General features: G+C 45.2%; 1 protein-coding gene across 4 annotated transcripts in view; it reads right to left on the bottom strand.

Moving 5' to 3' along the window:
• Positions 1-23,788, bottom strand: part of PAK3 (p21 (RAC1) activated kinase 3) — a 125,573-nt gene extending 101,785 nt beyond the window's left edge. The window contains exons 1-5 of one of the 4 annotated variants that reach the window (XM_088833931.1): positions 23,573-23,788; positions 22,575-22,640; positions 22,347-22,456; positions 17,936-18,165; positions 16,465-16,563 (exon numbers count right to left, since the gene is read on the bottom strand). The gene's annotated coding sequence lies outside the window, so the exon portion shown is untranslated. Of the gene's footprint in view, positions 1-15,225; positions 15,482-16,464; positions 16,564-17,935; positions 18,166-22,346; positions 22,457-22,574; positions 22,641-23,572 lie in introns of those variants that run through there. The other 3 variants (XM_055393940.2, XM_055393938.2, XM_055393941.2) reach the window with 3 other exon arrangements.
• Between the last annotated feature and the right edge of the window lie 2,811 nt (positions 23,789-26,599).

Genomic DNA, 26,599 nt, shown 5'->3' with positions numbered 1-26,599 from the left:
AAGGCACTCTTGCTGTTAATCTGTTTCCCAAGTGGGAGGTATCTCCGGCTATTCCACAAACATAGAAAAAAAGGGGGAGTCTATTCTTCTATGTTTATAAACAACGCTGATTTACTAAGGCAGGTCCCTCCCCTGAGACACCTCTCTACAAAGGAAACTATTAATGGATTGCTGGTTCAATCTGCCTATGAGGTCACTATTTCCAAGATCTTGAAAGAGACTATTTTGTTTGGGGTGGCTGTAGGCTCTACTTCAAGAATTGTACAAAAGCACCATTATTCTCCAGGAACCCAATCGAAAAACTGTTGATCTTGAAAGTTTAACTGTTGTTGTTCACTTCTGCAACACAGAAGAAACTTGCAAGTGTGGGTCATGCTGGACCCAGCCACCAGCCATGTCATTTCACTTTTAGAACTTGGCCCTTTGTATTGTTGGAGGGACAGCTAATTTGAACGGACACCCAGCAACAGCTTGTATCTGTTCACAAATTGCTTTCAGACTTGGCTACTAGGTTTTCTCCAAGAGAATTCAAACGGCTTTTGCAGATGTTATATTTTTGGTCCAGACCTTGGGAGTTAATGTGCCTTACCAAGGTTCTGCAATTGCAATTGAAATTCATCAGCAGTAAGAAATGAGCCTCTTGTCTCATGATAACCAAGAAGCTGGAACAACCCTCTTTCATAGTACAAAAAAGATTAATTTTTTATTTCCCTCCCTCCTTATCTCCCTTTTTCTCACTCTCCTCTACTTCCACGGTCCCACCCCCAAATGCAAGGGCAGGCATGTGCACACAGGTGCACACACATGTGCGTACATGCGTGCGCGCACACACACACCCCTTCACTGAGTTGCCTTCTGACACAGAGATTTACTACAAAGTATTTCAGAGGAAAACTTTTATCAAGATGCATGGCAACTTTAGATGAAATGATTAGGCACTGTATACAATGGTCATTCGGAGAAGGCAATGGCACCCCACTGTAGTACTCTTGCCTGGAAAATCCCATGGACGGAGGAGCCTGGTAGGCTGCAGTCCATGGGGTCGCTAAGAGTTGGACACGACTGAGCGACTTTACTTTCCCTTTTCACTTTCATGCATTGGAGAAGGAAATGGCAACCCACTCCAGTGTTCTTGCCTGGAGAATCCCAGGGACGGGGAGCCTGGTGGGTTGCCGTCTATGGGGTCACACAGAGTCGGACACGACTGAATTGACTTAGCAGCAGCAGCAGCATAATGGTCATTCTCTCATTCTTCTAAATGTATACTGTTAATGTGGTACCAAATGAAACCCTCAGAGGACATTCAGTAGATTTAAAAAAAAAAAAAAGCCACCAACCTGCATGTTCCAGGAGTCAGGGGAAAGATAGGTGCTCAAATATATTCTAGATAATGTGGCCAAAATTCATACCATGACATAAATGTGGAATTGGATACAATCAAAAATACCAATTGTGCCCATTTGTCACAGGTGTTCTACTCACATGTGTGAAAGGTGAGTATCCAGAAATACTGGCCCTACGACTTGCAAGACCATCTATGAAGCCACTGGCAACTGAAATAAATATTTTCACCAGATCTGATACCATCAGAGACAATGCTATCTGATACCATACAGAGACAATGCATGTCTGTATTATTCTGTCTGCTTTCAAAAATCTAGATTACTGTTTATTTGCATACTTTCCCAATGAGAAACAAACTAATACTGGCCTCCTTTCAAAAACAAAAGCCTAGGTCAGCAGATGCACAGCCATGATCTAATAAACCCAAAGGTAAAGTTCTCAAACCACCAGCCACACAAGGCCATTACTATAAATCAGTGAGCCCATCAATACTGCTTATGTCCCTCTCATATCAAACTAGAGGATATAACGCAGGAATGAGATGCAGCCCAGGGGAAATTTCTAAGATTTCTGATATTTCTGAGATACCTACAAAAAGAATAGGGTTGGCTGCAAGACACCTGGAGCTGATAAGATGACAATCAAACTGACAAGCACACATAAGAAAGAAGACTGGTTTGGTATCACAAAAATGTAGTCAACAAGTCAAAGAACTCTCGCTATGTTAAGACATTAACAGAACATGAGGGCATTTCAAATTTCTAGAATTGGGTAAATCTTTATAGCAAGAATTAGCTCTACAGATCAAGAAGAAGTGAACTTTTAATAAATTTCCAGATTTGGAGGTATTAAGCTGACACAGATTTAAAGTCAGCCAACATCTCCTTAGACAAAGATACCAATGTTGGACTGTTCTCTGTATTTTGGGATGAGGTTACTGCTTTCACTGTGAGAATGGTATATGCACTGAATTATACCTTGGTTGTGGGAAAAAGGATCCAAGAGTTACTTGCTGGCTCTTTCCTGGGCTCCCTTGTAAACAGAAGTACATATTCTTCAAGATGGCTAGCTAAGCTCCCAGGTATAAACTGTGATGGGGACACAAATGATGCTTTGCTAACTAGCCTATGCTGATACTAAACCCACTTTACCTTAGACACATTCTTAGCAATTGAAGTAGCCAGACACTTATGATTGACAGTGTAAGAAGATGTAGTGAACTGTTTTCAATTGCCAAAAAGGAACAAAAAACCTGGCCTTCCACAAAGGGGACAATGTATTATCCTCTGAAAGAATATACACTGCTTTGCATTTTACAGCAACTTGCATCTGAAGATTTCTAGCACCTTTTCAGCCATTGTTTCCCATAATAGGCTAAGATGCCAAAGAAAGGGCATTCCTCCCATAGGGAGGAGAAGCCGCCACGTCTGCGTCCCTCAGTAGCCCCAAACCCCCACTCCCAGGCTAGGTAGACAAGAGCCTGACCCCAAAAATAGCCAACCAGATGGGCCCAACTTAGCATTCCATCTTGTCTCCAATTGCACAATCATTAAAAATGTCATCCCCCTCACTAGATCATAAACTCCTAGAGGGTAAGAACTCCTCAGTCATAACTGTCATGCTTTCATACTGCCTAGTACAGTGCCTTATTCCCAGTAGGCATTAAATACACATGTGAGGGAATGAATGGAACTCTACATGTTCTATGCATTTGTTGAAGCTCTGAGTACATTTTTCTTAATGTTGAATAAGCCTATATGCTTACTCCAAGCAGGTCTGAGCCAAGAAGGAGTTTGGACATTTTGGCACTAGTCTATTGGTCAAGAAATTGGGCAACATCGAGAAGCCAGCCACCTTTGGATTATCAGCACCTCATTGTTCACTATATGACCTTGTAACGACCACGAGTTTATTCAAGCTCTGCTCTTACTTGAGCCGGACAACAACATGTGAAGAAGGGAGCACCATCCACATTTTCCACGTGGGGAATTAACAAGGCATAGAGGTTAAATGACTTACCCAAGGGTTGTAAAACAACTGCAAGAACCGAGACTAGAACTCTCCTCAATTCCCTTCCCTTGATACCATTACAATGTGGATCCAGGTAAACCCACACACACACGTTTTCTCTTTATACATACACTTTCATCCTCCCCAAATATTCATATGACATTTCTACCTTTTTTCATTTCAACCCACTTCAGGCTGGTACTTACTGATTTCAACTGCATTTCTCATCCAAAGACCCAAGGCTAGAAGATTTACTGAACAACTCCAGGAGGATTCGTTGGCCGGTAGGACCAATTCTTAGACGGCATTGTTTTGGGCCTTGTCTGTTCTGGGGCACTCACCAAGGGAACTCTGCTATCAGAGACAGGGGTGTGCTGTTTCAGAGAGCCTTGCCGGGGAGATACCATTACAGCGTGTAATGGAGGGAAGCCATTTCGAAGATCATTTGATCAGGAGGAGTTGAGCTACTTGTTAGGCAGATTTGCAAAAGCAGCCAGACAAGTAAGGGAGGCACTAGCTCTTTTTACAGCTGCCTTGTTTCAGTCTTAGATCCTGCAAAAGATAGCTCATGACTGACACACATACAAAATATGGTCGCACAGAACACATTCGTGCTCTGTCTCACACACACGAGCAAATGAGGTCAGTTCTGCTATAGTCCTATTCTCTGCTAACATCTTTCTGAGTGACTTCCATTGTTTGCATCAGGAACTTCACATTAATGAAATCCAATAAGCCAGCATATTATAGTTGCAAATTTCAATGGTAGTTTACAAATAAGGAAATTAATAGGTATACCACGGCATACTGCACATATTATGTGGGGCAAGTAGCTCCCTATTTGAGCGACTTCCTAAGCTTCTAAATGGATACAGCACCATACTTTATTATTCATTGTGTATGCTGCATGAGCTAATGCCAAGAAAATGCTAATGAGCATCTGACGTGTGCTTATATTTGCAAACTGATGCATTATTACAGGTTTGGGCTTTTCATTTCCAACACTGATGCTTCTAAGAAGAGCAAATAAGATGCATGAAGAACAGAGGTAGAAATTGTTAAAGCATTAAAAAGTAAAAGACGCTTCAAATAAATGTGTGGGGGAAAAAAGAGAAGTAAAACCAAGTAATAAAACACTTCCTAGTTCTCAAAACAGAACACAGTATCCTTGGAGGCTGTTGGACAGAAAAAATTAGATGCAGATGAGCAGCCCAAGTGAACAGGATATGGTAAACCAACATCTTGAGTTTCTGGGGTTCTAACTGCTCTCTGTGACTACTGCATGGGTGATAATTATATCTTTCCCTGATTGACTCTGGTGAAAGAGTCACAAATTCCCTCAAACTCAAGCCTAGAAATTCAATTGCCAAAATTCCTAGGGCTCTTTGTATACATAGAGATGTCTGGACATTGTTTTCAAACCTGTGCCTTATGGCTCATCGACCTAGGAACTTGCTCTAGTCTCAATTTTTCTATACCCAAATTGGCTTTCGATAGGGAAGGTACCCACCGAACATTTGAAGAGAAAGGCTACTGGGGTCAATTGAGACATTCACAATACATTTTTCTAAACTAGGAATTTAGATCATTTTAGCAAAGCTCATATTCTACCCACCACCCCTCCAAAAAAGATATTTTGCCAGAACTGGAGGTCAAAGATTTGAACTGGTATAAAATGCAGCAACTCTTCTTCCAGCTTTTGCCCCTCAACCAAAGTTCACAAAAGAGCTGAGCATGTCTATACAGCATGTGGGGGCTGTAGTTAACGAAGAGGAAACATTATCTTTAAAAAAAGGAAGAATGGGAAATGATCAGACCCATATCCATCTATCAAACTTCACAAACGGTAGGTGATAAACTGCTGGCCACAGCCTTAGTTGCAGGAATTCCCCATCTCCTACCCCCACCAAAAGGGATTATTATTGTCTTAAAGAAAACTGGCCCTGGGTCTAAGAAAAGATTACAGCCTACCCAAAGAAATTCCTCTAGAAACCAAAAGCCTAAAGGATGACCTCATAATCAAGCTTGCTGGCTTTCCTGTACCAGCTAAGTTCACTTACGAGCTTCAGATACACCAAGTGATTCATTGTCCTTGCGGCTGGGTACTCAGCCACGTGGTTGCAGCTGCCACTGCCCACTTCTCTAAGATATGGCTCATGACTGGTTTATGCTGGAGCAGACCCCTCCTCTAGCACACAATCAGTTTTGATGCCCCAGTACTCACCCGCACACACAAAGAGAAGGCTGTCAGATACCTAAGTCTTTCGGTGGCTTGGGGAAGCCCCCAGACTGAGATCATAGGGCCCAGCCCTAACCTCTCAAAGGAAGGAAATGATATCCTGGTAGGAAATGTACAGATAAAGCAGAAGCAGGATTAAGTGCAAGGAGTGGGAATCAGCAGGGGGACTCAGTCAGTAGTTCCCAATGACTCCTATGGAGCCAGGACTATGGCCTAGAACACATCCTGACCAAAACTGGGGGAAGGAAGGGACTTCCCTGGCAGTCCAGTGGTTAGAAGCCCACGCTTCCACAGCGGGGACAGGTTCGATCCCTGGTTGGGGAACTATGAGCCCACATGCCATGCAGCATGACCAAAAAAAGAAAAATGGGGCAGGAAAAGGGGAGGACAGCTGAGTGTTCATAATAAATAAATATATATATAACTATGTATTATAATTCTGTATCAAGCAATGGTCATCCCAGAGTGTTCTTTCTCCTTTAAGATTGAGCCTAATACATTCCCTGCACTTACAATCATGTTAGCCAACCACCAGCGGGTTACATAGCTGTATAAAGAGAGGAAAAGCGAAAATCTTATGTCAGCCCGACATTGCTTTTTATTGGAAAAGAAACCAGGTACATGCCTTCTTTTCATGTATTGCTGACTGACTTTCATTTCAAAGAGTCTGAATACCAAAACAGAGAACTGCTACCCTGTAAGGAGGTCAGATAGTAACTCATGCCTCTTAAGCAACCCATCTGTGCTTGAATTCATTTATTTCAATAACAAATATTTACTGAAGCTTATGTACTAGGAACCATGCGAGGTGCTGGGAGTAAAGAGATAAATATCAGTAAATGTCCAGCCCTGAAAGAGATTATATAGGCTTGAGCAGTGGGTTTCATCTCTGGCTGCATATTCTATATAAAATGTATATTAAATACACAGATAACAATACAACTACAGAATAGGTAAAGGCATGTGTATTGCAAATTGAACAGTGCTAAAAAAAGAGGGACTGGAGGAGTTCAGAAGGAAGAAAAGACACTCTTTGACTGCTATCCTACTAGATGAGAAATCAGTACCAATAATCACACCTGCACATTCAAGGCAAGTGTTTGATACGTATGTTCATGCCTTTCATCTCCACGCCACCAACATTCATACCTACCAGGTATTGTGTCAGGTACATGGAGATATATACAAACAGAGATGAATGAAGACCAGTCCCAGTCTTCAAAGAGCTCACAGTTAAATGAGGATGATGGGCATGCATACATGCAATAGGAAATACAATGAGATGCAGCCCAGGTAGGCACAGGATGCTTTAGAGGGACAGAGCAGAAAGGGTAACTAATGTTCTCGGAGAAGATCAGACATATATCACTTCAGCAGAGTATTGAAGGATGAGTAGGAGTTCGCTGGGGTTTGAGAAATGGGAAGTACTAGGGTGGTGTAATACATTATTCAAGAGTATATTCCAGCAAACAAATACTCCAACCATGCTAGATCATGTTTCTAAGGTTGGGGCACCTGTTTCTCCTGAACTAAGTGATTCTTGTCTTCTGTAAAAACAGATCTTAAAACTCTGGAAGAAAGTAACACGTATAAGACTTTCAAAAGCCAGAACACGGGATCCTGGTAACATATAGAAGGGACCAGTATGGGTGACACAAAGCATTTTGAGACCTAAAGTCATATATGAGCAGAACAGACTTCTTTGGGGGAAAATATATTAAGACTATAATATGTGGAAAAAGAAACCACTTCCTTTCATGTTCCATTTAAGAACTAAGTTGCATCTTGTTCCCTAATTTTAATTTCTGGAGTTGATTTTTTGTTAGGTCTTTTTATAAACCCCCCAAAATTGTCTCCAAGCAAAGAAGAATGGCTAGTTCTAGCTCCACTCCTGGATTGTTCTGCAATCTTGAGGCAATCAATAAATCTTCATAGATAAATTCAATCCTTCATTCAACATTTATATAGTGTTTATACATGCCCAGAAGGAGGGGGATGCTTTGAAAAGTTAGTGCAGGAAGGGTAGCTAGTACTCCCCACAGGTGTCTCAGGATACTACACTTGCTCAAGGTATTGAAGGATAAGTAGGAGCTCACCAGGGTCTAGGGCAAGAGATGAACTAGTTAGTCCCTGCCCTCGAGGAAAACAGTTTCATGGTTGTTGGCCATGGCAGCTCAGGGTGAAGATGACAACAAGTTGCTACTGAAGGACAAGAGAGGGGCTCCCAACAGCCTGAAGAAGGAAGTTTCACAGAGGAAGTATACTTGAGTTGGATTTAAAAGGACAAGTAACCAAGGATCATATTTCAGGCACAAGGAACAACATGTACTAAGATCAAGAGAAGATTACAGACAATGCAGTATGAGAGAAGCTACACGTAACTTGATGCAAAAAAAAAAAAAAATAAGACCAGTAAAGACCAAATTAAGGAGGATCTCACATGCCTTTCTTAGGGGTTTGGACTCTGTCTGTCTAGATAAAGTCATGGGTGAGGAAGCATGGGCAGTATTGAAACAGGAAAAGAGAGGTTTCAAGAAGTAGCTCTATTCTGGACATTGGCCAAAGATGGAAGAGATGCTAGTAGCGGGATTACCTGATCTCAGGACCCTAAATAGAAATCTGGGTAGAATTCTGAGTTCTATCCCAAGAAGCCCAGAGGAGTGTGGAAGGACTAATATGGGGTTTTTTTTTTTTTAGCCTTTAGGGGGTCTTCCAGCTTTATTTAAGGATAATTGACAAATTTAAAATGTATATATTTAGGATGTACAATGTGATTAATGCTTTGGTATATGTATACAATGAGAAACGGTTATCACAATCACATTAATTCATACATCCATCATCTCACATTGTTTTATCTTTTGCTTTGTTTTGCATTTGGTATGTTGAAAACACTTAAGAGCCACTCTCGTAGCAAATTTCAAGCATACAGCACAGTATTATTAACTACAGTCATCATGCTGTTCATTACATCCCCAGTGCAGCCTTTACCTTTTGTTCAGGATTCCAGACAGAACTGTGCTTCGGTTTGTTTTTAGGAAATGAGAGTAAACAACTAGCTTAGAATGGTGACTATTTTAAAAGTTAATGAAGTTGGTATGCTGATAACAAATATGATGATGTGGGAGGCCCCTTAAATGAGCAGCCACTGGACTGCCAGCAGTAATCATATTCCCAAGAGAATTATAAGAACACATTATTCTGGTTTTGGCCAGTAGGACAGCCTTATCAGTTTCATAAAAAATCTGTCTAAATTTTTATAAAGACTCTACCAACAAACATAAACATTCTACAAAGACTAAATATCTACAAATGGTCCTCAAATGTATAACTTTTCTACAAGTCTATGTACAAAGAAGAGAGAACAAACACAGTGACACATTGGATACCTCAGTAAAAATTATACTAGAAATATCTAGTGGGAAGCCAAACAAAGATCTAAGAACCTTGTCTTTACTACACAGCAAAAATAAAAAGCTGAAAGGAACATCAATTCACATGTGATTGGGGAAAAACATTCTCTCTCTAGCTATATCTATTCCTCTCAATGTGTGTGCTCAGTCGCCCAGTCGTGTCTGACTCTTTGCGATCCCATGGACTTGAGCTTGCCAGACTCCTCTGTCCATGAAATTTCCCAGGCAAGAATACTGGAGTGGGTTACCATTTCCTTCTCCAGGGGATCTTCCTAACCCAGAGACTGAACCTGCACCTCCTGTGTCTCCTGCATTGGCAGGTGAATTCTTTACCACTAGTGCCACCTGGGAAACATTCCTCTTAATAGAGACAGCAAAATTAAGACAATAAATATAAACAGAGCAGCAGTCATAACATGTTTATATGGCATTACGGAATGGTTCAATGGAGAGCAGGATACGTGGGCTGAAAATATTAATTTGGAGATCATCAGCATGGAAGTAGGTGCAATCTCCCAGGAAGACACAAAATGACAGAAGGCAAGATCTCAGGGGAACACCAATATTTAGGGGCTGGAGGAGGAACCAGGGATCCTTGAGAAATATGGTTAAAGAAGTGGAGGAACTGAATCTATGACATCATGGAAACCAAGAGAAAAGTATTCCAAGATGAGTATGGCTATGAGGCAAATGTCACAGAGCGGTCAAAAGTGCTCTTATCTTTTTGTCCTTCCATCCTTTTCCTAGGGTTCACTAAAGTTGATGCCTTGTCATTTTCAGGTCAGAAGAGAAACAGCCAAGGAGCCCCAGAGGTCTAGTGATGTGTTTCAGTATATTTCAAGAATTTCCAGGCTCTGGACATTTGGTACTCCTTGAGCAGCATGAACAAAACCACATGACATGCCTTGAGAAAGATTTTCCTTTGGTGGGAACTGGTACTGCCATAGCCATATATCACCACGACCCTCAGCTCTGCGGCAAAGGGCACTCTTATGATGTTACATTTGTTGCACTTCTGCAACATGCTGGGCAACACACAAGACACAGAGAGAAACACCACATGGTTCAGAGAAGAGAAAAACTGTAGTTACCATTTAGACATTTTTTTTTCACAAGAAGGTTTATGCTCAATTCAAAGAGGTCGTACTTGCTAACCACCACCTCAAAGATGCTGTGAAGCAAAGATGCAGATATTCAGCCTGGACTGGAACCTTCTCAGCCCAGCACTGCTGTTAATGAGCTTTATGACCTTGAGTATATCTCTTGATTGCTCTGAATCTATTTCTTCACAGACAAAAGGTGACTACCTCACCAAGAGGTTGTGAGGATCAAATGATCCACATGTGAGAAATGAGTAAAGCAATTTAAGGTATGTTACCCACAGAAGATGTTTACAATTACTGCCACGGATTTCATGGACCATAAAATCACCACCATTCATTAAGATTTATGTCCTAGGCACTCTGCTAAAAGTTACTCATGAACCAGTTCACATAACTTGCATAACCCCTTGAGGAAACATTATTTCCATTTTTCAGATGAAACTGACATTCAGAGACAGCAGCTTACATGCCAAGGTCACATAGTGAAACTATACAAAGACAAATACCATACGATTATCACCTATATGTGGAATCTAGAGTATGACAAAAATGAACTTATCTACAAAGAATAAACAGACTCACAGACATAGAGAACAGATTTGTGGTTGCCAAGGCGGGTGGGGTGGAGTAGGGGAGGGTTGGATTGGGAGTTTGGGATTAGCAGATGCAAACTATTATATACAGAATGGATAAATAACAAGGTCCTATTGTATGGCACAGGGAACTATATTCAATATCCTGTAATAAACCATAATAGAAAAAAGTCTATACAATCTCATGTCTGTGTGACTCCAAAGTCTATGCTCTTATTTATGCTTCCTCAATCACACTACAGTTTTATGTGAGATGATGAGTTCTCAGTTACCACAGCTTTTGCATAGACAAGAAAGCTCTTAGGGCTTTGAGATGGGTGAACTGTGCTTCCATTGTGATGTTTCCGAACAAAGCGTGGAAATGAGCAGACCCAGTGCCCACAATGCAGGCATTTCAGCATTAGAATCAAGGTCAGAGGCGTGCCTGTGGTTAGAGACCAGATCTTGGGCTCCACTAGCATAAGGAGTCTTTTTCATTCCTCCTCCCCTAAGTTTCGGTATACCAGCAAATGAAGGTGACATTACTTCCTGAAGACTTCGTGATTTCAAGGAAAAGTTGTAGGATGAGAGGGGACGTGGAAATGAACAAGAAACATTGCTACAGTGGCCAGATAAGGATATCCTAAAATGACACAGGAATTGAGGAAATGCTCATGGGTTTTCTTTTTCACTATTCTTAAGTGAGAATGAGCATTGACCCCAGCTTGTGTTTAAGACAAATAAAAACTTAAAGAAAAAGCAGGCAACAAGTTCTGTGAAAATCAGGTCTTTGGCAGCAAAGAACCATACTGTTTCTCTGTTACTTCAGGGTTCTGCCCCTTTGAAAGCACCTCAGTCCAAGGGTTGTGGTAAGGATAGTAAGAGCTACCATTTGTTGAGCACTGATTTTGTGCTCAACATTTGTTGAGCCAGACATTGCATTTCATCCTAACAATTCAATGAGGTAGATGGTATTAGTGTCATGCCCATTTTACAGATGAGGAAACTGAGACTTGAGGTGCATAAATAGTTGACTCAAACAAGGTTACATGGTAGGAAATGGCCAAATGGGGATTCAGAAGCTGGGGTAGCTAATTCCAGCGTCGGTGCTCCTAATGCTTCTTGCAAAGAGTGGACTCACTAGAAAAGACCCTGATGCTGGGAAAGACTGAGGGCAAGAGGAAACGGGGATGACAGAGGATGAGATGGTTGGATGGCATCACTGACTCAAAGGACATGAGTTTGAGCAAGCTCCGGGAAACAGTGAAGCACAGGGAAGCCTGGTGTGCTACAGTTCATGGGGTCACAGAGTCAGACACTTTACCTAGCACTCCTCACTGTAATGAAGTAAATTCAGGTAGGTGCATTTTTCCCCTCCTAAATTTCAGTCAGTATGACAGTTTTATAATTTGCTTTCAGTTAAGTCTCAGCATATTGGCAGAAAAGATCAAATATAAATTTGCCGGGCAATTTCCCTAAAGCTGTCTCCTGGAGGAGGTTGTGGCTAAATCTTAATTAAGTACAAGATTTCCATTAAGGTCTAAAGGCTCACTTTTCTTCCTCTGCCTTATGCCCAGTGATAAAGTGCTTTGTTACACAATTTTCTAGACAGATGAATCATCTTCCCTGTCCTAAGAAAGATGTCTATGAGGCAGTCTGCTTTGGGAAGTGGCTTCCCTAAATCCTGACTGCTGTTTCCAACCACTCATGGGCCTTCAAGGCCTTTGGATGCTGAAAAACCACTGGATGACAGGATAAAGATTCCTCTAACCCCAAACTTCAGGACTGCTGCTTTGGACTACAGTTTCATGGTGACTTCATCTTTCCCATTCAAAGAAAATTACATCAAGGGCAAAGTCTGGGGCTTTCACCCTTTGCATTTCCCCCGCTATGTAAGGTCCACAGAGGACTCTCAATCTGAGCTGGTAATGCCATTGGAATTCTGGGATGGAGGGACAGAGGCACTGGATCTGTCCTGATAATATGCTGCTGCCTACCCACCACTTTTAGTTTCTTAGCTGAGTTTCCCAAGTAGCTGCTCTGAGTCCGGCATTATGCCAGGCATTGAGAATCCAAAATAGGTAAGGTGATGTGGTCTCTACTATTGAAGACATTCTCAATCTAATGATGGGTGTGCATTGCAGGGTTGGGGGGAGCTGTTATCCCAGAGTATAGGCTCTTCCCTATGGTGTGCCAAAAAATACATCACATGGCAGCACGGTCGTATTTTGCACTATTTTTCCTCCAGGGAGACTCCAGCAGGGGCAGCCACAGACTAGGGAGACTCCTACAGGGTGCTCGTGCGGACTAGGGTGGCTCACAGCTGTGGCACCAGGCTCCTGATCTACTGGTTCACTCCTGGGTTTCTTTCTCACCCTCTGCAAGGAAATCTACAGTCTGTCTGGAGTGCAAGGAAGTTTCTTCAGCTTGTCTTTACCCCCGCCTACTGAGAAATCTCCTCTGTTGACTTGACTTTTAACAGCTGCTGAAATTCCAGTGGAGTCTATATATGCGCGTGCACACTCACAACAGAAATGCATTTGATTACCCAGCTAGCTCATTAACCTTCTCTTTCTCCTCCTTGAATACCATGATCCAGAGTAAACAGGGGAAAAGCAGACCTGGCTGGATGAGAGGTACCTGCTTGGAAGCATGACTGCCCTTTCCACGTGTCTAATCAGCAGGCAATTCCAGATCATAAACATAAAAGCAGACACCTACATTTGCATAGGAAACCACTAACAGCGCTTAAAGAAACGCACGCCTCACCTTCATCTCCCCTTGGGAGGGAAATGAAGTGGCAAGTTAAGCCATAAACTTGGAAAAGACAAACAAACCATCTAAATTCTAACCTCTCTGGAAAGGACTGGCTAAGGTTCTGCCTATTAGAGATGATTTCTGCAAAAGGAATCTACGGCAAAAGGATATAAAACGATCTAGGATTTGAGTTGCTTCTTTTTAATCCTAGACATAAATCTCCCTACTTTCTGCTAGAAAGATCCAATCCCATTGGCACCTGCCTAAGAGAAACACTCTTCCTTTTAGCTGAGGCTGAGAAGAGAACAATGGCAAATGGGGGGCAGTGACAGTTGTGATCATGAACACAATTGAGTGTGTCACAATGTGTATGTACGTGTGCATGTGAAGTAAGAAGGTGTGTGAATGTGGTAAAAATCAGTGTATGTGTATACATAAGAGTTTGGGAAAGTTTTATGTGGGTGTGTACATTAGAGTGTGGGTCACTATTTAGCACTATTGTGAATCTATGTCAAAATGAGTGTGATTACGTGCAAATGTGACTGAGTTACAGCGATTGTATCAGCACTGAGTACATGAGTGGAAGAGAATGTAATCCAGAGCATACAAAACAAGAGTTTCAATGGGTGAGACTGTGTTTATGGGGTGAGCATGTATAAATGTGAACACATGAGCATGTATACACATGTGTGTGTCCTGGTGAGTTATGAGATGTGTGAATGTGTAACTGTAAGGAGGAAATAGTGATGACAGTGAAAATGTGTTACAGTATATGAAACTGAGTGTGTGTGACTGCATGAGAAACAGGCAGAGGGATGTCAACTGTATCGTACACAAAGTGTGTGTGATTGTGCAGGACTTTGGGAGTTAAGGGTGACTATATCATCGGTGTGGATGTGAGTCTGTAGATATGACTGGGAGTGTAAGAACGTAAGAAGGAACATCAATAGGTGAGTGTACGAGAAAGTGAGCATTGGCGTGTGTCAGTATGGAAAGGTGAATACATAAATATGACTATGGGGACTTCCCTGGTGGTCCAGCGGTTAGGACTCCATGCTTCCACTGCAGGGGGCACTGGTTTGGCTCCTGCTCATAGAATTAAGATGTCATGTGGTAGGCCAAAAATTAAAAAACACAGTTAAAATACAGTGCATCAAATATATTAAAATAAAAATATAATAAATGCATGTATCAGTATGGGGCAGTAGGAATGTACCAGTACATAGTGTGTCTGGAAATATGACCATTTATGAGGGTGAGGGGTTAAGGGTGATCATTGCTATAAATGTGTCCGGTGTGAACAGTGAGTGTGAGCCAGGGAGGTAAATATGATCACATCAATGTACAAGAATGTGTGAGTGTGCTTGTTTTGTGTGTGCATGAATATGCATGTATGTGAACAGTGGAGGGCTCCAAAATAATCTAAGATGCTGAGAGACACTTCAGGAAGAGTCTTCCCCCCCAAATCACAATATGTGTCAAGTTACATGCAAGTGCCTTAGCTGCTCTCAACCTCTATCTTCTCATGGGTAAGAGAGATGATAAAAATACCTACCTCATGCTCGTATCACTTTTATAATCAGAAACAAAAACAGCAACTATCAGAAAAAAAAAATACTTACCTTGCAGAGTTACTGTAGGATCAAATGGTCTCATGCAAGTAAAAATGTCTAGCATAGTGCTGGGAACAGTAGGTACTCAATAAATATAAGTTATTATTGTGGCTGTCACTGAACACCCAGGACAGACCCAGGGGCTTGCCTCTTGTTTTAGCCAGTTCTAGTTACCTTCTGTTGCTCCAGCTCTATAGAGGATCCCCTGCCAGGGCATCTCTGGAAAGCTGAATGCATTGGTATCGACAAGGCTGTAATTTCACACCTTCAATTTCACGGCCAAAAGTCTGGAGCTTCCCTCTCCATGAGAATGCATCACAGAAACACCTGCCACTGAGTTGCAGTTCTCCTTTGTCCTGCAGGCCCAGGACCGGCTCAGTGTGAAAGAGAACTGCAGTGAATAGTCCTTGTTTCTTATTTGAGTTTGTTTGTTTTTCTCATGGGGTATTTTTTTTCTCTTTTGCTTGTTTGGTTTTGCCGTGGGCAATATGAGAGACATCTCTGCAACTGACAAAGAGACAGAAGACCAGACAGACAGAGGGATGGTAAGATACAAACAGATAGCTAGACTGCAGCATATAGCAATGGAAGACCAGATGGAGGAGACGTTAGAGGAAGAAGCTGTCATGGCTGCCCGAGAGGAAAAGACCCAGGTCGATGATCAGAGAGGCAGGCCAAGAAATCTGAAAGAAGTGGATAGGAAGAGAAGGGGCTCAAATGGAAAAGCTGGTAGGGAACTGTCAGACACTTGAGCGAGACTACAGAACTGTGACATTTGGTCCCTACTCCCGAAGAGCTTCAGTCTAATTTACCTGCCAAGAGGAATACGCCAGAAACCATGCAAGGCTTCGTTTAGGCAGCAGAGCAACAACGGCTACACTACGTGCTATGGACTCAGGTGTTGCTGGAGAGTTGGGGAAGGACACACCCCCTGGCTGGGTGGGAAGGCAGAGGGAAGGTTCTGGAAAGTTTAAGTTAAGCCTGCCAGACCCTGAAGCTGGGATGGCCAGGATAGGGGTACGCTTTGAATAGGAAGGTAACATGAAGGTTATGGGGCAGTAGAAATGACAGGAAAGAATTGGTGAATTTGTCGCACGTGGCTGAAATGCCACTTCACTATCAGGAAAGCAAGAGGAAAGGAAATGACAGCTTGATGGGATATGTGCCTGTGTTATACTAAAGCTCCTAGATGGCGCTTGACATTTGCAAAGGACTTTGCAATGACTGTTAGCTTATTTTTCCTACTCCAGGATGTAGGCCGAAGCTCTTATTTTCATATCAGAGATGGGAAACCAAGGGCAGTGGTATAAGCCCCCAGAAAGTAGAGTCTTTGATGGCAGGAGCTCTGGTGGAAAGGTAGCATTTACCTGAATTCGGAGATCCCTAACTTCCTGCCCTGGATCCATTACTCACCTCACACCGCCACTGCTGCAGGACCTCCGATGGGCTCAGGGCTGGGAACAGCAGCTGTCACAGGGTGCAAGGACTCAGCTGCTCTCTCTTGGGGGAAACCTGCCAAGAAAAGCATTGTGGGGGAGCAGAAACCTCTTTCCCCACCTGCTCCTGCTCCATCCATCTCCCCCAAACATCACACACACACACCAGAAAATCCCTTAAGAAGGCAGAGTCAGAGTCAAGAAGTATCAAAAAGCCCAGGTACATCAGAGTCTAGACAGGGCACTGAACTGGGAGTTTCAAGTTGAGAACGGCTATCACTTCACCACTCTGGACCTGCTTGATAGTGAGTGGACTACCCTTGGCACCTTGGGTAAGTGCTGAGAGCGCTCAGTCAAATATGACAGACGTGAAATATTTGCATATTGACAGGAGGTGGTGTCATCTAGTGGACAGGAGGAAGCCATGAGATGATGGCAAATGCAGGTTTTGGCACCTGAGCTGCCTCAAGACCCAGCAGCTTATTTCGTCTTTAACCTCCAAGTCTCCACCATCATTTCCGTTTTCCCTTCTCAACAATGTCCCTCACTGAGTTGGTGGGCAGAACACTTTGAGGTTCCCTAACTTGCTATCATCTCACAGCTGCCGAGGGCCTCAGCCTCTGATCCTATTTGGAATTTTCCTCTAATCTCCGCCACAGGGATGTCTTCCCTAGTCTTCTCCAGATTTCTTTGGGTGAGTACATCCAGGGCTTTTTAGGAGGTTACAATGTATCCTAGCTTCCCACAAGAGGTTTCCATGCCCAACCACAAAGAAGACAGGGTCCGTTTAACCCCTCCCTTTCCTCACAATCACTGAGCCTCTCAAGGAGAAGACTGATATTTCCTGGACAGGACCCCCAGCTCTGCAATCCTTCTCCTTCCTTCCCAGCCCCCCTATTCTCCACAGTCTTTGTCCTCAAAGAAGAGCAGCACCTATGGGCTAATTTCCAACAGAGTCAGATCCAAGCTAGCACACGCAGAGGGTCCTAATCTGAAAACATGGACGGATGGGTATTCTAAAGGTAGAGACATTACAATTGAAGCCTCGGGGAGCCAGGAAAAGCCCTGTCATTCCCAATTCCCCCCTTCTAGAATAAAAAGACCAAGCCATCCCCCAGGAATGCCAGTTGCTGCTGGCAAGCCTCCCAAGCACGTCTGTCCCCTGGGGGCGCTGGCATTCCCTGGGCGCGCCCTACACGCACACTCCAGGCAGTCTTTCCAAATCCGACCCACTGCGCTGCTGAGCTGTATGCTGCACCCCCCCACCACGCCGCTGCGTGAGACCACCCTGCAAAGGCATAGGGTGGGGGCGAAGGAGGGAGGGCTGCCAGAGCTCCTGAGGGCTCAAGAAGAATGGCCGAAGTAAGTCCCCTGCCCATACCCTAGCAGGGAGGCACACTAGAGGACTTGCAGGAGGGAAGGGGGCAAGTGCACCAGTCAGTACTAACCAAGCAGCTCCAGGTTTGTGTGCCGGATCAAGAGCTTTCCTTAGGCAGACCTCCACTTCCCTTCGGCCGCTCGTTAACTCCAGGGCAGACTGCTTTGAGCTGACGGCACAGCTGGAGCCAATGCAGAAACAGCAGCAACAGCAGGACACATAGCGCCACCTAGTGGCCACACTCCTCCCACCCGTCTGGAGGTTAGTGTTGAAGTCGGGAGTGGCGGGGGGGGGGGTATCCTGTGTGTGAGCACAAATGGGGTCGGCTATGTCTGAACTGCATCCAGTACCACTTCATATCTGCGTGCCTCTACCATGTCCTCTGTGTGTGTGTGTTCAGTTCAGTTCAGTCACTCAGTCGTGTCCGACTCTCCGCGACCCCATGAATCACAGCACGCCAGGCCTCCCTGTCCATCACCAACTCCCGGAGTTCACTCAAACTCATGTCCACAGAGTCGGTGATGCCATCCAGCCATCTCATTCTCCGTCGTCCCCTTCTCCTCCCGCCCCCAACCTTTCCCAGCATCAGAGTCTTTTCCAGTGAGTCAACTCGTGCATGAGGTGGCTGTGTTTATATCGCATTGCATATGTGTATCAGGTCAGTACCGTGTTGTGTATATGCCCTGGGCCTGTACTGCGTTGCATGTGGGTGCCAGGGTCTAATCTATACTGTGTATCATATGTCTCTGCCACATTGTGTGTGTCTTCTTGTGTGTCTATAGTGCTTGTGTGTGCGCCTGTGGCTCACCCTCCTACTGGAGGCAGAGGTAGAGATCAGTGGAGCCCTCGTGTGCCTACCAACACCCCAGGCTTACTGCCATCTTCCTGCCAGCATCTGTCTGGGGATTAGGGTTGACACCTATTTGGTGGGGGAGGGAATCTGTGAACAACCACTCTCTCTACTACAGAGCGCCCCCTCCCATGGTAGCTGCCTGGTCCAGCACTGAAGATAGCTGGGAATGTTCCAGAACCTCTTTCAGGCCCAAAGAACGAAATTGGGCACTGGGGGTAGGATGGCTTCCTCTCTCAACTCCCAACCCCAGATGGGCCTGCAGGAAGCTGCCCGAGTTTTTTCTTCGGGCTGTTAGAAGTACTGGACCCCTTCTCCACAGGGGTTGCAGAGCACGTTAAACACTGACACCCCAGGTATAAGGGGAGCTCTGTCAAAGGCATGCCCATTGCGGTCACTAGAGGGCGCAATTGTGCTAATTGTTAGGGGCAATGTCTCTTAAAAGTATAGAAATTCAAAAAGTCCACCTGGCTCTGAGAGAGAGAGCAGGATGAGGAAGACAGAAGGAAAAAGACACAGACCCTAAGCCAGGCCCATCCTTCACCTTCACTCCAAGCCCTTCTGTTTTCAGACTGACTTGAGTCAGGGTGGTTATTGGGTATCTGCCTCCACTTCAGGGTATAAGATCTGGGTGAGATTCCCCATAGCGCTTTTTAGGGGGTTGGTTGAAGTGAAAAGTAAAAAGTGTTAGTCGCTCAGTTGCGTTCAGCTCTTTGCAACCCCATGGGCTGTAGCCCACCAGGCTCCTCTGTCCATGGAATTCTCCAGGCAAGAATATTGGAGTGGGTAGCCATTTCCTTCTCCAGGGGATCTTCCCGACCCAGGATCAGACGCGGGTCTCCTGCATTGCAGGCACGTTCTTTACCATCTGAGCCACCAGGGTCTTGGTTACAGGGGGAGATTCTACACGTGGGCATCTCCCCCCATCCAACCCCATCACATTCGTTTTAAATAAAAGTAAGGCCACACTGCTGAGAGAGATGAAATGTGTGTAGTGGTTGTGGGCTTGCTTTGTATTGTCTTCCTCTAAATTACAGGCATGCCCAAAAGTATGATTGTAAAGGGGTAAATTGAGGGCAAGGGGCTCTCCTTGAGTGAAACTTTTTTCATTGTCAAGAACAAATGGACCCACTTCCTAAAATGTTACTACCATTGTAGGAACCACCTAGTTCACGCCGGTCATTTGAAAGACAAGGAAACTGAGGCCCAGAGAAGGGGAAGAAACACTCAGACCAGAACACTGACTTTTGGACTCCCATGGTTGGTTCCACTCCAGCTGTTTTTCCCTTTAAAACTTCCTTCTTTGGACTTCCCTGGTGGTCTAGTGGTTATGACTTCGCCTTCCAGTGCAGGGGCACACGTTCAATCCCTGGTTGGGAAACTAAGATCCCATGTGTGACATGGCATGGACAGAAAACAAAACAAACACCAAAAAAAAAAATCCTTCCTTCTCTAAATCCAGGACCTCCCACCTCAGGGCAAAACCCTGGCCTCCATCTCCACTGTGTGGTCTCCAAGATTGTCCTATTTCACTTCAGTGATCAGGCACCCAGGCCTTATCCTGGTTTCTATTCCCCACCAGGAACCTGTTCCTCTCTTTCCAGGCTTCAAGCTCTACTTCCTTCATTTTGCTTCCCGCCAGCACAGCCAGCTGCTGTTCTGCCATCTTGCCCTTCCTCACATCCCCCTAGGTGCGTGCAGATCGCCCCAACCTGCTGATAACTGATCAACTGTGCAAACCAGACACGGATCCACTGCATTGATTAACATTTCCAATTAAACTCCGGGTTAGGCTATATTAGTGACTCCAGTAATCACCGCGGAAAGTGAAAGTCGCTCAGTCGTGTCTGACTCTGCAATCCCATGGACTATACAGTCCATGGAATTCTCCAGCCTAGAATACAGGGGTGGTTAGCCTTTCCCTTCTTCAGGGGATCTTCCCAACCCAGGGATCAAACCCAAGTCTCCCGCATTGCAGGCGGATTCTTTACCAGCTGAGCCACAAGGGGAGCCCACGGAGGTAAATGCAAATACCTTCCCAAGGAAGCGGGACAGGAGAGGAAGCAACACATTCTGAGAGGAAATAGAAACAGACTGCTAGACCCAAAGGTTCATCTGGTACCCCTAAAGCAGACTTGAAATGTATGCCAGCCTGTCACTTGTGTCACTTGATTGGAGGCTCAGGCTTCACACCTGAAATGGAGGACTCGGGTCCCTGGTGCCTGAAGGCTTGTCCTTGCCCGCCCCCTGCTGGAGAAGCCGAGTAGTGCCTAGTGCCGAGCTGGCAGTCGAGTTCCGCGCCACCGCCCCCACCGCCCGCCAACCCCAGTCCCTGCAGAGGCAACCGCCTGGCCTCCAGCAGGTGGTGAGGTTGGGGGGAACAAAAGGGGAGCTTAAGCCGAACTCTAGATGCCTCAGCGGCTTCACTTACCTTCTAGGGCTGTGGTTTTCGCCATCCCTGGCCTGCACAGGGTCCCATGGGCCCCTGGGAAGGAGGGCTTTCTTTTTGAACATGGGCGGATACATACCCCCATCCCCTGAGCAGGGTCCCCAGGCCCAGTCCTGGCCCACCCCAGGTAAAACCAGTCAACCTACCGTCTAGGCCAGGTTAGAAGCTCCCTCAGTCCCTTCTGAGGCCCTGGCTCCCCACTCTCTTCTCCTTACCCAGGAGGAAGAGCCAGTTGTAGAGGCTACCCTGCTCACCATCAAATTTCTTCTTCCCTAGACCAAAGCTACTGGCTCCTGAAGGCAGCGTAGCCGGGTAGGAATGCTATTGATCCCCCAGCTACGCAGAAATTGTCCCCCTAAGTCTGGGCTAAGCCACAGGTACCTTAGCACCAAAATTTCCTCTAGTTCACCAGGGAAATCAGGGCCTTTGGGCTCCTGGGAAAACGCTGCCTTTTCCTTCTTCTTTCTCTCTATGATTTTATTCCTATCTACTCCACTGACCTTACCCACTGATTTCTAGACCTGATTTGGGTTTTTTTTTTGCCTTGGCTACCCACTTTGTCTTCACAGTGGCTCAGACTCTGACCTCGTATTAACAGTCTCTGATGGGAGTAGCACCTCCCAAGCCCTGCAGTTATTCCTCAATTCCCTCTCTCCTCACGTCTATCTGCTCCCCTCCCCTCAAAGACCTCAGCAAGCTGGCTTGTTCTATACTCCATTCCCGCCTCCAACTCTAAAAATCTGCTACCTGTGGGAATGGTCAGCTAGTCAGCTACTTGGAACGTCCTTAGGATGTTGTGGCTCCATGCCTATACCCCTATCACAGGCGAACCACCTTTTTCTATTGGGTCTCTCCTACAAGGCCCACTTGCCTGTCTGGAGGCTTGGAGGGCCTGCTCCTTGACATTCCAAGGTCCTCCCGCCCTTGAGATCTCACAGCTGTTGGCTTTTACCTGCATATGTCCCACTCTCTGGCTATTTTGCCTCTTTCATGGGGGAGGAGGGTATGATATTTGTATCGAGAAACAAAGGCTGACATGATTCTATCCAAGCCCGGGCCTGTTAATCGTCTATTACCATATTAAGCCCCTTTGCCCAAAGGTGTCTTGAGAGGCCTCAAGAACCAAATCACAGACCTACCCAATTATAACTTTGCAGATGGCCCAGTGAAAACCGCACTGACCTTTATACCTCGGTCATCCCAGAACAGGGCCACAGTGTTGTCACCAACAGGAATGGACCTCCTTCTGTTCCAACACCTCAGACAGCCATACAGTTGGCCTGGATTTGAGTCTGAAAAACCATGGGGGGAGCGAGACTAACATGGCTAAAGGCTTCCCTGCTGAAAACCAGTTTTTAAAAATAGCACTGCAGCCGCCCCCTTCATACTTCCCAAAGCCAAGCCACTCACCCTTCTCTCCTTGGCTTCTATAGACCACAGCCCAGAACCCTCAAGTCCAGAGTCTGGCACTAGATTCTGGAAGGTGGAACCAAAAAAACAAAACAAAACAAGTGGGGCCTCTGGCTCCCTCCTTTCAGGCAGCGCCCTTCCTCAGCTCCCCCACCCCACCCCTCCACCACCACCTGGGGAAGGAGAACCTGCCAGAGCAAAGAATCAGAAAGGTCCGAGTTGCCCCCTCCCAAAGCATGGCAGGTATCTTGGCAAAGCCAGTTCACAAACTGAGGGCAAGGGCCCGGCAAGCTGAGGGGGACTGAGAACGGGGGGACAGTGGACCTGGTGACCCTGCTCCCCAGACAAAGACAGAGGCCAACTGAGGGACCCTGGGCTTTCTAGGGACATTATTGCATCATTCTAGTCAGCACAGAAGAAAGGAGGTCTGCTGCTCTGATTGCCCTCCACCACCCCACCAAAAAAGGGGAGGGGGATGAAGAAAAAGAAAGAAAGGAGGAACGGCGTCCATTTAAGAAAATCGTCACTTTTTTTCTGTGCTTCTGTCAGGCTGTTTCCCCTCCCCCGGACTTGCCGGGCCGCGGCCACACCCCCTCCCCTTGCGGGGAGCGCTGCTATCGCAGCTCCAGTGTCTGGGGAGGGAGGCGGGAAGATGGTATAAGACCTACACCCTGACGTAGCTCTGGGGGCGGATTTTGCCTCCAGCGGCCCAGGCCCCAGCAAGAGAGTCCAGGACTTGACCCAGCGAAGGGGCCCCGGTCCTCCGGGAATGGCCCCGACACACCCACTTGCCCGCGATCGCGAGCCGGGATCGTGCACAGTGCGCGCCGGGTGGCAGGGCTCCGGCGGAGGCAACGGAAGCGACTCGAGGCCAGGGCTCCGCGACAGCGGGAGGAGGGTGCGAGCAGGTAGCAAATCGGCCCGGCCGCCTAAAAGCAGAGCCCAGCCGCCACCCCCTTCCCCAGGGCGAGCCGGGTGCCGTCCATCGTGGGATTTACCTGCCACTGGTCCAGCCACCCCGTCCAGACCTCGCCTCTCCCTTCGAGCGCTGGGGTTGGCTGGCGGGGCTGGGGCGCCGCCGCCCCGCGGCCGCAGCCGCAGCCCGGGCTCGGCCCGCTCCCCACCCCCCTCCCCGGCTCTCCTCCCGCCCCTGCACACTCGCAGGGAAAAGCTGGAGCCCCCCGCGCGAGACCCCAGACTGTCCGCTGCCCACGGCTGCCAGTCCGCGGTCGAGCCCTGCTCGGCAACCGCTCCCTCGCCCTGCTCCGCTATGACGTCACCCGGGCTCTGCGCCGCGCGGGGGCCAATCAGAGAGCGAGCAGAAAGCCAAGCTCACCCTGAGTGGGCTGCTGGGGACCAATCTTTTGTTTCCAGGCAGGAAGCGCCTGGGAGGAAAAAAAAAAAAATGAAGGGGAGGGAACAGGGAGAGGGAAAGGAAAAGGAGATGGAAACTTCTACACTGTCAGGGTTGTCTAGACAGAGGTGGGGCCCTAGAGAAAGAGGTGCCCCTGACAATGGGAGAGGAGCGGTGTTATTGAGTACAGCTTCTTCAGCTGCCCCCTGCAGGAAGACTGGGATTTCAGGTACATTTTCAGGGAGGAAGTCTGTGCAGCTCCACAATCACTCTTTACTGGGGTGAAATGCTACGGATTTGGGACACCACCTGTCAGGCAAGCAGGTTACAGTGATGGGAGTCTCCTGAATCCACAGTAAACTGAGAGGCAGATATGGCAGTGGGGTGCAAAGAGATGACAATCTAGATAGGAAAAGCACCCTTCTACACATGAAACACACATTTAAAAAAAAAAGCATTATACAAAAAGAGAACTATTAATCCACTTCAAATATATAGGTGTATATGTGCTGTGCTGTGCTAAGTCGCTTCAGTTGTGTTGCACTCTTTCAGACCCCAAGGACTGGAATCCCGTGTGTGTGTGTGTGTGTGTGTGTGTGTGTGTGTGTGTGTGTGTGATTATACTAACAATCGTTAGGATGTGGCTGTCTCTGTCCATCCTTTCACTGAAACACTTCACGGCATCATTTGTCTTTAAGAAAAAGTTCAAAATTTTGCTGATTTCAAAAGTATTCTAAAATCTAACTTATGTGTTGTTACTCCAAAATCTATCCTCCCTAGATTATGTACATTAGATTATGTCAATTAGAGTAATTTGGCTAGGTTATGTAAATTAGAGTAAATCCCAGCAAGAAGCTAGTAAGCTGTCATCAAAAATGACCAAAAGTGCAAAATAATAAGTACATTCAAATAATAATGATGCAAAATATGCCAGCAAAAAAAAAAAAGAGATGAGCATAAAATTATGATAGTTGGGTTAAAGAAGTAGAATTATGGGTGATTTTTCCTCTTCACTTTCAAACTTCTTTATATAAAGATGTCTTCACATACTTAAATGGTCAAGATGGGTCTGACCCTCCCCAGTGCACTTTTATCCAATTTTCTCAACATTTACGTAACATCCAGCAATCATTTCAGCATGAAGTCAACAAAAGAACCTTCAAAGTCAAGAATGAACTAATATATCTGCAAGGGTCCTTTTAGGAAAAGTCACACACCAGGCCCCTAGACTCACCAGAGACAACATCTGAGGAACCTGGAGATTGGGATGACTCTTTGGACAAATTCATTTTATTTTATTGGTGGGTATTAACTTCCTTTTACTTTTAATTGGAGGATAATTGCTTTACAATGTTAGGTTGGTTTCTACCAAACATCAACATGAATCAGTCATAGGTATACACATGTCCCCTCCCTCTTAAACCTCCCTCCCTCCTCCCACCCCATGGACTAATTCCTTTTAAATTATGATGATACAGGGAATTGAAAAGAAAATAACATTGACCCTTCAAGTCTATGACAGAGCAGGAAAGGAGGAAAAGACTAATTAAACCACATACTCCTCAACTTTAAGGATCACTTTGCATTTTGCTTTTTATTTTTCTTAATTAAAAAATATATTTATGCATACATGAGTATTACATGAATTTTGCAGAGCTGGCATTTATGTATAGATCTGAGTACAAAGCCCATGCTTTTTCTAATATGATGTGTGGTATTACTGATTTTGTTAAAATATATATTGGCTTAGAAAAAAAATCTGAGTATATCAGCTTGATTTTCTTTAATCAGGCATTTTTAAATAGCTTTTATTTTTCCAGTGTGGTTATTCTCTTCTAATGCAAAAACTCCCATTACTCTCCTCCTGAAATCCTTGATTAATAGGTTTAAATCAGGATGGTTCTGCTTCCAATGATCTCACAGATATCTTTTTAATTAACTTTAGGGTTAAAAAAGAGGAGCCCATCACATTGATTTTGGTTTTTACATCATGGTAAAAGTAATCTAAATATCACTGATATAAATTAATGTCATTTACTAAATGCTACATCTCTGGTTTGTAAAATGCACTTCTTTGGGTTATTTTAAACAATAAGAACACATTTAAATAATAAAAAGATATAACTGGATTTTCCTGGCTAATGATTTAACTTGGGTCTTCTAGGCTATTGATTTAAATTGTAATTAAAAGGTAGTTGATTTCACCCTAATCCTCCCATATACCTCAGCTATAACTCAGAGCTATTTATGCCATCACCACACGTGGTTATTTAAATGTTTCATGCATGTGCTGCTTCTCTCTCTGGTGATTACAGAAACTAGCACAGGGCCAAAATCCTATTAGGTGCCTGACAAATTAAAACATAGTGGTGTCATAGAAAAAGGACTGGACTTAGGAGCCAGAATCAGCACTAAAGATTTCAGTCTTGCGGTGAAAGGGTGATATCCTATATCATTTTTTAGTTTTCCCTAGATCATTCTTGATGCCGTAAAGCAGTCTTTACTGCTTTTGGGGTTTGTTCTCCAGGAATATAGGATAACTGCATGGAACCTCGCAGGGAAACTGAAATGTCTTAGAGGATTTCACGTGTTCATCAACTCCCACTCCCCCCTGCTCCCTTCCCCTAAGCTCATTGATTTAAAGACACAACAACATTACCATAATAACCTC

Source organism: Moschus berezovskii, chromosome X (assembly GCF_049115385.1).
Source record: "Moschus berezovskii isolate FMDL1 chromosome X, NW_MosBer_1.0, whole genome shotgun sequence".
Lineage (NCBI taxonomy): Eukaryota > Metazoa > Chordata > Mammalia > Artiodactyla > Moschidae > Moschus > Moschus berezovskii.
Note: the sequence above shows the minus strand (reverse complement) of the source record. Positions and strands in the feature narration are given on the sequence as shown.